This window comes from Phyllobates terribilis, unplaced genomic scaffold (assembly GCF_046119375.1).
Source record: "Phyllobates terribilis strain yellow unplaced genomic scaffold, ASM4611937v1 Scaffold_13__5_contigs__length_258822181, whole genome shotgun sequence".
Lineage (NCBI taxonomy): Eukaryota > Metazoa > Chordata > Amphibia > Anura > Dendrobatidae > Phyllobates > Phyllobates terribilis.
In genome coordinates this window covers 115207542-115221788 of record NW_027362773.1, presented here as the reverse complement: position 1 = coordinate 115221788, position 14247 = coordinate 115207542, and the positions used below count along the sequence as shown (strand labels likewise).

General features: G+C 41.0%; 1 long non-coding RNA gene across 2 annotated transcripts in view; it reads right to left on the bottom strand.

Moving 5' to 3' along the window:
- Nucleotides 1-7985: 7985 nt before the first annotated feature.
- LOC141173932 (uncharacterized) overlaps nucleotides 7986-14247 on the bottom strand; it is a 33225-nt gene continuing 26963 nt past the window's right edge. For both annotated transcript variants that reach the window (XR_012252718.1, XR_012252719.1), the window contains exons 4-6: nucleotides 13887-13964; nucleotides 9856-9989; nucleotides 7986-8271 (exon numbers count right to left, since the gene is read on the bottom strand). This is a non-coding gene — a long non-coding RNA (uncharacterized lncRNA). The remainder of the gene's footprint in view (nucleotides 8272-9855; nucleotides 9990-13886; nucleotides 13965-14247) is intronic.

Here is a 14247-nt window from a genome sequence, read left to right as displayed (position 1 = left end):
GTGCTAGCTAAAAATAGGAAAACAAATGCTGTGTTGCAGAGAAGTCCAGTTTAGAAGTAATATACAAATGAGGCCAGAAATGTTCTGGGAGGAAAAGTTCAGCTCCATTATTAATTTATACCAAAACATGACTCAAAGTCTTAATCATTGAAGTGACAGATAAATAGTTTCTTTAAAATAAATCCCAAGAAAAAAAAAAAAAAAAACAAGCCCTATATAAAATATGGCTGCCACCATACAATAATGATCCAGTATAAAATTTTATTCTTAGGCAAAATATGTTTATTATATACAAAAACATAACTAAAAAGCTACTAAAAACACCCAATTAAAAACTAGATAGTGTTCTGCAAACCATCTTCCACAATCAAGACAAAGTAATCGATTCTATAAAAGGTGACAAGTTAACAGTGTCGGACTGGGGTTCCAAGGACTCACCAGTAACCAACTCCAGGGCCCCACTTTTCAGATATATGCAAATGTGACATTATCCTCAAATCATAAATTTATATAACAATGAACTGGGTAGATTGTTAAGTGAATAAGATGCTGCCTTTGTCTGTACATAGTGATTCCAGTATATTGTGCCAAGTACTGCTCATATAAGAAGGTGGTGACCTACTTTTGCACAGGGGCCCACCGGAGGATTCTCCTGTTCTCCTGTGGGCCAGTCCAAGCTTCAGCATAGGTCAAGGCAACAGGATCAATTCATACACAAAAGGATAAAAAAAAATCCCAAAATATATAAATTACATACATTAATTTAAAAGTCAATTCATGACTAAATTCAAATGTACAGCTTGCAAACATTTAACCCTCTAAAATGTAACCTTTATTCATGGATTAAAAACAAAATAATATATCATGCACAGGTCTATTCTGGATGACAGGGACACATATGAAATTATATCTTGAGATCCTAACAGATACTTTGAGTCTCTGATGTTAGTCTTTAATTAGGTCCTTGATAATAGATTGATTTCTGACAGTGAATACAAGTTCATGACCTCAACTCATCCAATGATCCCGTCTTTCTATGCACTACCAAAGATACATAAGGGCTTCATTTCCCTGAAAGGACGCCTTATTGTATCTGGTGTCAAATCGATAAGCCAAAATATCGGTATCTAAGTTGACAATATCTTACGTCCCTTCGTGACTTCATTGCCTTCTTATGCGAGAGATACTTCAGATTTACTCCTGAAACTTGATAGTGTGGTGGTAGAAAAAGAGACTATATTAGGCTCTATTGATATAGAAGCCCTTTACAGTGGGCATTTCTCATATGGGTCTGAAAGCCTTGGAGTATTTTTTGAAAAGAAGAGCAATCCATTATAAATCAACCTAACATTTTTGTTCTGGATCTTATGAGGTTTATGTTGACCCATAATTATTTCTTGTTTGACAATAAGTACTACCACCAGCGCAGGGGGACCACCATGGGCAGTTCATGTGCACCATCATATGCTAATCTCCTCTTGCTGCTGGTGGGAGGAAACCGTCATTTTCTCCCAATGACACTATTTGGTAGTCAAGTAAGATATCTGTATGGTATAGATACATTGACTATGTATTTTTCACCTGGACAGGGTCACAGGAGGAATTTGACAGATTTAAACAGGATCTAGGTTTAGGCAGGCTGAAAAAGATACGATGAGAGTCATAGGGACATATGACAATCAGGCAAACCAGATTTTTAGAATCCGCAAAAGTTATTTGGGTATCCTAAGCAGGGCCGCCATCAGGGCATTACTGCCCTTACTGCTGTATGGGGCCCGGTGACCAGAAGCAAAAAGGGGGGGCCCGCCAGCCTGGGCCCCAAGCCCACGGCCCGGGACCCCCCTCTCTTTGCTTCTGCTTAGCGGGCCCTTAGGGACAGCAGCTCGGTGCATGATGCACCCGGCAGATGGAAATGAGTGCTGTACCTTTAATCCGCAGGGTGCATCATGGTCCTGTGACAGGCTGTGTGGGCTCATCTTAAATCTGTTGGGGATGGCGGCGGGCGGTCAGGCAAGTGAGTGAGTGAGTGTGTGTCAGGCAAGGCATTATGTGTTTGTTAGTGAGGAGGCGGCGTGCAGTGTGTCTCTGTATGATAGTGAGGGGAAGGCTGCTGAGAGGGAGGCTCATGACAAAGGCTACTGAGGGGAGGCTGCTGAGAGGGTTAGGCTTCTGAGAGGGGGAGGCTGCTGAGGGGACTCTGGTGAGTGACTGCGGAAAGGGGGCGCCAATTTTGTTTCAAGAGGGTGCCAACCTCCGCAGACAGGTAGGGACGAGTAGTTGCTAAATGGGGTGGTCCCCCCCTTTACTCTTGACTACTTGATTTTTATATTATCACTTTGAGTTATGTTTTGAGGTGTATTTATAGGTTTTTAATGAATACCAATAAAGATATTTTTAGTAGTGTATAATCGGTGAATATATATGTAATAATATACCCTGCTTACATTTATTAATTCGGTGATCGCAGGCTATGGGGGTGGGCAAGCTGAGGCGACCATTAGATTCTTCTTGACTGGGAGGGGGGGCGTGGCGGCGCCACTGGCTGTGTGAGAAGCTAACTTAAGTCAATGTATTCATTTGTGATCATGTGATAAAATCATTCCCTCCCCCCTCCCAACCCCCAACCAAAGCTTAAAAGCTATTGGCTGATCCTGAGCGATGCTACAAATCCAAATGCCGAATTACAACATCAGGAGGCCGTGCTCAGGATTCTCCAGTAGTTTATAAATTCTGGATGGGGAGGGAATGATTGATGGAATCTGCAATCAGAAATACAGAATTATTAAAAAAAAAAAAAAGACACAATCTGGTTACAATTAGTTTAAAAAAAATGTATGTGACACATTCCCTTAAAGAAAAATAAATAAAATACCTAAAAACAAAAGTATTGGGTATTATAAGAAATGTTTAATAGGTTAGAGTAGAGTAGGGCCCGACCAGAAGTTCTGATAGCGGCTTAAGAAATCTTTTGGCCAAAACAAAAGCTGCTGGTTATTTGTGTGATCTGGTGTTTGATGGGAACTATTAATGTGTGATTTTTGAGGATGTGGTGCAGAATGGAGTTTTTCAAAGAGTGGGACTGTAGAAGGTTCAAGGGGTGGAGCCTGGGCAGAGTCTCAAGGGGGCCCGGAGATTGACAGTATGGGGGCCCAAAATTCCTAGTGGCAGCCTTGATCCTAAGAGCAGAATAAAGATCTGCTGGATGTCATATCCAAAAATCACATTCAAGAAAGGACGTTCACTAGAAGGACTGTCTAGTACACAGCCACTATAATAAACCAAAACAGGAGGGTGCATGGTTGGATAGAAGAATCTGTGGTACCATTCAATGTGGTGATTGTACTTTTTGTAACTGGGTTTCACCATGTAAAAACTTTGTTAGTGCTTCGTCTGGGAAAAAAATATTTTATCAAGGATTTTACAAATTTTATGACCACAGGGGTTGTCTATATGGCTACTTGCACCTGTCCCCTTAACTATATAGGGAAGACGAGGAGGGAATTAAGAAAACGTATTAGCGAACATTTGGGAGACATAAGAGAGACACCCCAATATCCTGGCACACTTGGGAATATCAGCAGGGAGATGCTGGGGTGTTATCCTTCTGCCTTGGAAGTCATCAGGGAGAGTAGGAGGAAGGGGAAATGGGACGGACTTATCCTGCAGAAGGAAACCCAATGGATTTTTATAATGGTGTCTATGGTATGCAGATAAAATATTGTTGTGTGGATGCAATACTACTACACTGGATACTTCCAAGTCCAAAATGAATGTTTATGTTTGTTAAAAATCAACATAAAAGTCCATAACTTGACATGTCATTTCAGAAATGTGAACAGCATTAAGAATGAAATGATAGACGTGGGTTGTGGGGTAGGGGGACCTTATCTAGTGTTGTAGTAGGTACGAAATAGTTCTCTGCAAAAAAACAAACAAAAAAAAACAAGAGGTGCTCATATGTGTGAATCAGCCCAGACTGGCATACTCGAGCCCCATACTGAAAAGGCTCACCTGGAATCGTTGTGCAATCTCAGGCACAACTCTGATGTTAGCAGACTGCAGCCCCCATCATCAGCCCCCTGCTAAGAGTGAAGATAGATCCAAAATAGAAAATATTTAAAAAAATGACGATCCAATGGCACTGTCACTCCAATGAATTATTAAAAAAACAAACAAAAAAAAAAAAAAAAAACAGTTAATTCACACTGGCAGTATACAGGTAACATGCATCACATTGACAATGGGGAAAGTTTGCTGTGGAGCTATAGAGCAGTGGTGATGGGGTTAAATGATTCAAGAATTTGAGTACCCGCACCTGGTAAAGGGGTTTTATAAGAATGTTGGTTATTTTGAATGGATGTTTATTTGTACCTGATGAAGAGCAGTTCATATACACACACACTATATATTATATTATATTTTTATATATATTATAATAATATATTATATTTTTATATATATTATAATAATATATTATATTTTTATATATATTATAATAATATATTATATTTTTATATATATTATAATAATATATTATATTTTTATATATATTATAATAATATATTATATTTATATATATATATTATAATAAATATATTATATATATATTATAATAAATATATTATATATATATATATATATATTATAATAAATATATTATATATATATATTATAATAAATATATATATTATAATAAATATATATATTATAATAAATAAATATATATATATATATATATATATATAATAATAAATATATATATATATTAAAAAAACTTTCAATTTTTTAAAAAATTCATTGGTATGACAGCGCCATTGGATCGTCACTTTTCTATATTTTGAAACAGTTCTTTCCTATGCAGCGCTGTATTGCTTTACCAGCAGGCATACTGGCGTATGTGCAGACGCCGCAGCATAGGTTTCATACAGTGCACTTGCGGGGACCACCTCATCTTCTCAAGATGACGGGGACTGCGTCATTGGAGTTAATGCGGAGGTATGCGCAGGTCTGTGCTGTTCAACAGCACAGGGTGTCTGTGCAGCCCCCGTTACTATATCACATGACAAACAGCAGCGGCCCATGTAAATGTTAGCATTTCTGCTATCCTCCAGTGCCTGAATAGAAAATCAGATGACCCACTTTATTTAGACATGTGCATTACACATGGCGCAGACTCTGGTAGTATATAGCGCACTATGGTCTCCTTCCTCCAATAGCTATCTGATGGCAATATTTAAATAGGATAAGGGACACCACTGGGGGACCTGCAACCTGGCCACAGTACATCATAGACATCACTTTTGTGGTGCCACACTTTCTTGGAGCCTTCTGAGGAACCATATGATCGAGGGGAAACGTGTCAAAGCTATGTATAGCGAGAGATGCAGATGAAGTTATTTGATTTCTTATCGTTTTACTTATGCCCCATTACACTGGTTTGATTAATCTAGAATGAGCTCCAGATGAAAGACCCTATATATTCATTGCTCTGGTTTGAGTTTATAGGTTGCTATATTATCCTACTAGAATGGTTTCATTTATGATTTGCAAGTAATATGACCTAACAGGGTCAACCGTCAGTGAGCTGACGCAGTTTGCATTAATTGTAGGGTGCCGACCTCCGCGGATAGGGGGATCATGCGGTGTTTGGGGGGCACTTTTGTTTTCATACGTTATGGGGCAATGAAATAGGAATCTAGGAGTTCAGCAGGTGGAAAATTACTATGGAAAGTTGAGAGATCTGCTCTTGTGACCCTGACAATTTATTTATTTTTTGATGTGGGTGGGGAGGAGGGCAATTAGAACTTCTGCTATAGGGCCCCCCACGATTTCTATCTATGCCCCTGATTAGGACATAAATTTGATATATTTCTGTGGTCATAACTATTATAGTGCTTATCTAAGATATATCATAGCATCTAGTCATCAATAAGTTTGATATTTATGTTTTTAATCAATAAATAAATGGTTAAACTTTAGAGAGTTGTTTGTAATCTGTTACTTACTGCACCTTATATTTTGTGAGCACTAAATTCAAATGCAACTCAAACTTTTTGATCTCCAATAGTTAAAGCTCATACCAACCATAAGCCATGTCTGCTAGACACCACACTGTCCAGCATCCTGACGGGCGTTTGGCATGCTACTTTGTCAGGAGGCCATCATCAGCCTAATTCCACCCTAGACATGCTGCGACAGTGGTAAACTGATAATGGAGCCACGTGCCAAGGCGGTGGAAGTGCTCTGTCCTGCACAGAGCACTTAAAGCCTCATTTGAATACCACTTCTAAAATATTACAGCAGTGTTTTTATTTTAAAAAATATATTGATTTGCTTGTCTTCTTACACCCTACACACATGTAATTAGTCGTTGGTTTTGGTTTTTTCCTGGGATTAGGAGGGGGATGGGGAGTAGATTAAGCGGACAGTTCTTCAAAACAAGCCAGTCATTGGATTGATACTACCTGAACCACAGGCAGCACTGGAAGAAGTTATGTAGGTCAGGGCCAGATGGAAAAGTGAACAACTCCATCAGAGAGAACATCAACTGTAAGTCACCATCTATAACGGTACTGTAATCTCTTATGTTCTGCAGGTGGCATCTACCACCATATGGTAAGAATATCCATTTTGGCCCTAAGCCCACTCTTGTTCATCCTTCTAGTTGTAAACATGGCTATCTAGGTTAGGAGCCCATTCCTGTGTTTTGGGCCTCCATCCTCTGTGTTGATCCCCTAAGATCATTAGGAGGCACGCATCTCTTGTTCCAATGAGCTCTACTTCAAGATTAGCGTACAAAATGCCACCGTTTGATGAATTGGTCTAGACAGCCTTAATACGCTGATTTGAGAAGTCAAGTTCACAACCACCTATTAAATTTTGGTGCACTCTTGGGACTGGGACCTCATCTTTATATAGTGATAATGAAGCAATCAGCATCAGATAAGTCTGCAATCTAGCAGTTTGTTATTACGTGATTGCTGTGATGTGGATTTATTTAGCACATTGCACCAAGTACTGGGAGTGTAGCGCACATCATTGAATTAGTTATCTTGTTGACACTCCTTACCCATCTTATCAGAACTGATGCATGGTTCTTTACTCTTACAGCATATCAACTTTTGATATGACTGTCAGGTCTCCCAATTTTGGGACACCGGTTTATTTTTTGTTCCTGTTTTTTGTTTTCATGTTTGTATGTCTGTTTAGGGACGTGCTAGGGACAGGCAAGGGACAGCCTCCGTAGAGCGGGGACACCACGCCGACACATTAGGGTGATTACTCTGCTGTTAAGTAGGGCATTCCTCCCTTGGGGCCTATAGGGAAAGTCTGTATGCCATTTTGTGCTGCCCCATTGCCTTTCCTTCCCCATACTTATCTGAATTTTTTGTCCTGAATTATTGCTATTATCTTTTAATATATCTATTAAAAGTTATATCTTAAGGTGTATACTTTATGTTCTCTGTGGTTTTTGCATTTTTTTGATACACCTATTTAAACACTACTATTTGAGCCTTTGGTTCTTGGTTTTGTTTTTGCACTCTAGGATACACACCTTATCCCTGCAAATTTCAGCAATGTCCCACCTTCTTGTAAAACATGGTCGATTCATTAAGATCAGAGTTGAACGATGGACGTGCGCCCAATTCATTAGGAGGCTCTTTCTTTGAGACAAGAGTACATATTTTGGCCAAAATTATGCCACTAGAATGGTGCAAATTTCTGAATTAGATGGGCAGGCTTACCCTATCCTTCCCATGCATCTCCCACTTAGGTGAAGCCGGCCAGGAATGACATGAAAATACCAAGAGTTGCAACTTAAGGCATTTTATACCAGAATTCTGACCCCCAAAGGGTCTAAAAACTATTGTGCAAATTGAGCCTGAATTCTGGCACATTTATCCTGACAAGTCTCCTGTTTTAGTTCCTGCTTATTACTAGATCCTAAGATGTCGGCATCCGGTCACAAAACCGAACACTGCGTATATGGACAAACCGAAGTTTATTAGGATACACAAAAGGCGCGCAGCTCCTGAATGTGATTCTTTTATAAAATATGTAAAAACATTCTCCTTTTGAATTACTATGAAAACTTATTTTGGAAGTTCAATACTGCCATGAGTTTGGGAGAGACCAACCATGTCCATATATCATAGTCCGATTCTAGCCGTATTTGGATATCCATTATAAGATGAGCCAAGTCCATAGTCTTTCTCGTGAATCCTGGGATGATCAATTTGTGGTGATACAAGCTTCATTGTCAGTGGGAAACTGAAAGAAAAACACGTTCTGTTAACACTGAAGTTTGAGTGTTTGTTCAATGCAAATCAGCAAATCTAAAACTTGTAAGTTACTAAATAGAAGCTGAGAAAGTGACGGTCACAGACATCAGATCAGGCATCAATTACTGACATATGCAAAGTTAAAATTTCATAGAAAACATTAAATACGCAAGTTCTATTTAAGCCTTGTGATTCTGTACTACTAAGGATAGTGAACCAGTCTCAGCATTTTAATCCACCACCTCCCAAGACCGCAAACTTTTCACCCAGGAGAGGAAAAAAAATAGAAACAAATCACTAGTAGGTGTAGATGGACCCTGATCTGTTCCCCCTCAGACAAAGAATGGAGCAGCAAATTTGTTATCTATGGCACTGATGAAGGTGCCAAACAGGATTTAATTAAGTATTGGTATGTTCAGTCTTTTTGGAGTGGAAACTTCAAGTTTTTGATTAAAATTTGGGCATGTACAGTCTTTTTTTTGCAGAGCAGAACCTCCAAGTTTTTGGCAAATGATTTGAAGAGTTTCTGCTCCAAAACCTCCTCAAAAAACTGTGCGCACATAGCCTTATATCATTATTTATTCTGCATTGCTTACATAGAGCCATAATATTCCCCCCCCCCAGTGCTTTACAGACATCACTGTCCCCATTGGGGCTCACAATCTACATTCCCCATCAGACTTTGGAGTGTGGGAGGAAACCCACATAAACATGGAGAGAACATACAAACTCCTTACAGATGTTGTCCTTGGTGGGATTTCAACCCAGGACCCTTGCAAGGCTGCAGTGCTAACCACTGAGCCACCATGCTGCCCTATAGAGAACAATCAAATGCAAAAACAGGTCAGACACTATTATATGGCTGTGCAAGGTCTCAGATTGTAGTTTATGGATGCCATGGAATTGTGCCAACGTTACTCTAAATTCCTCCTTTCTTTATAGCATCCTGGTGCCAGTCATTTTAATGCCGAAACTACAAATCCTGATGTTTCAGGGATGTTTGTCCCTACTCGAGTGGTCAGAAATAAAGGCTCATCAGCTGCTCAGATGAACAAGATTCCATTACAATAAATCAATCATGCCAGCTGCACAAAAGGGATCATTTCCAAATGCGTCCAGGCACCTATAATAACCATCACTACATTTTATAGTTGATAGTTTGGATGTTTCCCTTATTCCTCAAGCAAATAAAAAGTATGGGAAACCAGTTACTAAACATCTATTTTGAGTTATAGGCCTTCAGCCCGGCTCAGATTTATTCTCCACTTTTCTTATAGAAAGTCTATACTTGCAATTGTCCACATGTAACACAGGCATCATTGCCAGTCATCCTCTGGGTTCCCATAATAACTTTTTTTCTGCATCATGATCAATGACCTGAGCAGAAAGTAGAAAATCCTGTTTGTTGTTTTGGATTCTTGATCCCCATTGATGAAGGAGGCGATACTTGAAAGACAGATCCAGGTGCAATTTCTTCCCTGTAGAAGTTGGACACTACTTTGCTAAACTTCACTTCTCTATAAAGTTTTGGCATATTCATTAAGTGCCACTTAAATAAAAAAAAAATACTAACCTGCCAATGTCTTTTGATTGCCATTAAGATACTGAAGCCCCACAAGACTTATTTTAGCCACGTAATAATGGCATTCATCCCAACTCGAGAAATACATGCAGTTGGGAACCAGCGATCTTCAGCACGATGTTCATCTGGAAGGCAGAATGCAAATCAACTCTTAGACACTTTGCTTTGGAGAGCCCCCTTCAAGTTGTTCAGTCAAATATTGATCACCCATTCTTGGAATAGGTCATCAATATCAGATCAGTGGGGATCTAACCCGCAGCACCCTTACCGATCAGCTGTTATAAGCTCCTTCTGGATGGGAGCACATTGCATGGAGTGGTGTAATGGGGCACTAGCCACAGCTGCCTGGTTCCGTGAACTTCCATTGCACAAGTCAATGTGTTCATACCCAGCAGCAACTTATAACAGACCTTTACCGAGCCATTATTCGTGACTTATTCCAGGGATAGGTTAATATTTGAAAGGACAGTGCCTTTCAGCGACAAAGCCAAAGTGTTAGCCTAGTTTTAAAAAAAACACAACTTGGATGGAAGTTTACAGAATTTCTCTTATTTATTGAGGACTTTATGGATAACCTTAGACCTCATTTATGGCCATGTTTAGGATCTGTATCAAATAAATCCCAAGTGATGCCTAAAGAAAAGAAAACCAACTTCTTGGAGCTTTAGATACCCTCCAACACCAATTTCTCACAATCAGCCTCAATGTCTGTTCATACATGTGCTATTCTTCACCTTCAGTGTTGGCTCAAGTGCACACACTGAAGCATTCCTTCTCCTTCCATAAAAGTTTTTATCCTCTTAATATATTGCAGTAATCATATTATATAGCACTGTGTCCTTACAATTGCTCATTTTACATTTCTAACCAGTTAATTATTCCCCCCCCCCCCCATTAGGTCTATGACATAATGTAATTAAAAAAAGACTCGCTGAATCATTTTAAGCGCTATATAGAAACAGGAAGTCTATTTTCAATGCATGAGTTATCATTAAAACTACAATCCTACATAACTGCAGTCCCTGGCAGCCCAGCTCCACTTCCTCTTCAAAACCTGACTTAGCTGCTCCGCTTGTCCCCCCTGACAGGGACTTTGCAGTGATGTAGAACTGTAGTTCTGATGAGGATTCATGCAGGGAAAATACTTCCTGTTTCTGCACAGAGCTTAGAAGGATTCAGCTAGTCAGTTTTTAATCACGTGATGCCATAGAACTAATGGAAAAGAGAAGAATTAACTGGGTAGAAAGGTAAAATGAGCAATTGTAAGGACACCGTGCTATATAATATGATGATTGCAATATATTAAGAGGATAAAAACTGATGGGAGGAAGCGGGCTTCTTTAAGAGGCGCATGCAACTTAATAGATTATTATAGCGCCATTTATTCCATGGCACTTTACATGTGATAGGGATATACATAGCAAAAACATTTACATAATCTTAACAAAACAAGTCAGCGACTGGTCCAGGAGGAGCGAGGACCCTGCCTGCGAGGGCTCACAGTCTACAAGGGATGGGTGAGGATACAGTAGGTGAGGGTAGAGGAGGTCATGCAGTAATGTGGTGGAGCGGTGGTTACTGCAGGTTGTAGGCTTGTCGGAAGAGGTGGGTCTTCAGGTTTCTTTTGAAGGCTTCCATGGTAGGCGAGAGTCTGATGTGTTGGGGTACAGAGTTCCAGAGTAGGGGGGACGCACGGGAGAAATCTTGTATACTATTGTGGGAAGAGGAGATAAGAGGGGAGTAGAGAAGGAGATCTTGTGAGGATCGGAGGTTGCGTGCAGGTAAGTACCGGGAGACTAGGTCACAGATGTATGGAGGAGACAGGTTGTGGATGGCTTTGTATGCCATGGTTAGGGTTTTGAACTGGAGTCTCTGAGCAATGGGGAGCCAGTGAAGGGCTTCACAGAGGGGGGAGGCTGGGGAATAGTGGGGGGACAGGTGGATTAGTCGATTAGTCGAGCAGCAGAGTTTAGGATATATTGGAGGGGTGTAAGTGTTGGAAGGGAGGCCACAGAGCAGGAGGTTGCAGTAGTCAAGGCAGGAGATGCACTAGTGTTTTTGCAGTCTTTGCTGAGGAATGCACGGATCCGGGAGATATTTTTTGAGCTGGAGTCGGCAGGAAGTGGAAAGGGCTTGGATATGTGGTTTGAAGGAGAGATCAGAGTCCAGGGTTACCCCAAGGCAGCGAGCTTGTGGGACTGGGGAGAGTGAACAGCCATTGACGTTGATGGATAGGTCAGATGGGGGATATGAAAGCGGGTGGAAAGATGATGAACTCTGTTTTATCCATGTTGAGTTTTAGAAATCTGGCAGAGAAGAAGGATGAGATGGCGAACAGACATTGTGGGATTTTGGTTAGTAGGGAGGAGATATCGGGTCCAGAGAGGTAGATCTGTGTGTCATCAGCATAGAGGTGATACTGAAAGCCGTGAGACTATAAGCTGTCCCAGGCTTAAGGTGTAGATGGAGAAAAGCAGAGGTCCTAGAACTGAACCTTGGGGGGACACCGACAGATAGGGGGCGAGATGAGGAGGTGGTGTGTGAGTGGGAGACGCTGAATGACCTGTCTGTTAAGTATGAGGAGATCCAAGATAGGGCCAAGTCCGTGATGCCAAGAGATGAGAGAATCTGGAGTAAGAGGGAATGGTCCACTGTGTCGAAGGCAGATGACAGGTCCAGAAGGAGGAGGATGGAGTAGTGTCGCTTGGATTTGGCAGTTAGTAGGTCGTTGGTGACTTTGGTCAGGGCAGCTTCAGTCGAGTGATGCGATCGGAAGCCAGATTGCAGGCAGTTGAAGAGGGAACAGGAGGAGAGGTGGGAGGACAGTTCAAGGTGGACATGTTGTTCTAGTAGTTTTGAGGCAAATGGGAGAAGTGATATGTGGCGGTAGCTAGTCAGAGGATGGGTCAAGGGAGGGCTTTGAGGATGGGTGTGATTGCGGCATGTTTGAAACATGAGGGGGAAGACACCGGTTGTTAGTGACAGGTTGAAGAGGTGGGTTAGGGTTGGGATGAAGACTGGTAAGGTTAGGGATGAGGTGGGATGGGATTGGGTCAAGTTCGCAGGTGGTGAGGTGTGATTTGGAGAGTAAAGAGGAGACTTGACCTTCTGTAATGGTGGAGAAGTGGGGTTTGGAGGAGTTAGGTTGAGTAGATATGAGGGGTTGTGCAGGCTTTAGGCAAAAGCCTTGTCTGATGGTGTCAATCTTCTGCTTGAAGAATGAGGCAAAGTCTTCGGCTGAGATGAGAGAAGAGGGAAGAGGTGCTGGGGGATAAAGGAGAGAATTGAAAAAGTGTTAAATAGCTGTTTAGGGTTGTGAGACAGGGAGGATATGAGAGATGAGAAGTAGGTTTGTTTTGCTGTAGTGAGCGCGGACTTGAAGATAGTGAGGGATTGTTTGAATGTGATGCAGTGCGACCTTTTCCATCTCCGCTCCGCAACCCTGGAGGCCCATCGCAGTTCTTTAGTAAGTTTGGTGTGACAGGGTTGCCTGTTGATTTTGCAAGATTTGGTATGTGTGAGAGGGGCTGCATCTTATAGCAAACAGGGAAGATGAAGCTAAAGATTGTGGTAGGGACAGGTTAATGCTTAGTGCCCACGATGCAGAAATGAAGCAGAAATTTTCCTGAGCATTTCTGCATCTCCTTGGCAGAAAAACACATGCGCTTTTTACATGCGTATTTGCCATGCGTTTTTCCAATGCATTGTATAGGCAAATACGCATGCAGAAACGCACAAGAATTGGTCATGTCCATATTTTTTCTGCGAGTAAAATCTGCACAGAAAAAATACGAACCATGTGCACAGAACTTGCAGAATGTCATAGGAAGTCATGGGATAAGGTATGCAATGCGTTTCTGGAGCGCTCACGCGCTGCAAATACGCACCAAAAACGCATCGTGGGCACACAGCCTAACGCTTTCAGACTTCAGAAAAGTGGTGGGAAAAAAAAGCAAAAAACAAGTGTATGGCATATCAGTATGTCACTATAATCCATAGTTCCGCTTTTGGGGCTTCCTCACCTCTTGTTTTTTTACTACTGGAGGTTCCTATCTTCCTGAGCAGTTAAATCTCCCAGCCGATCACAGCTTCCTTATGTCCTGCAGTAAAGGAATCACAAAGACAATGGCACAATGTGTGAATTCACTGATTACAACCTTCTATACGAGGTGTGTAGCTTCCAGCAAAATTACAGACCGATATCCAAGCAGTATTGCCAATTATAACTTCATCAGGAGTGCAGTATTAGGATGCACCCTATTTTCAGTGGCCCTATATAACAGCACATGGAGTGCCTTTACCCTGTCCATATTACAGATTTAGCTTTCAGTTGTACCCAATAAAACGCTAGGAATTGCTCAAAATAGCCATATAAAAAATAAA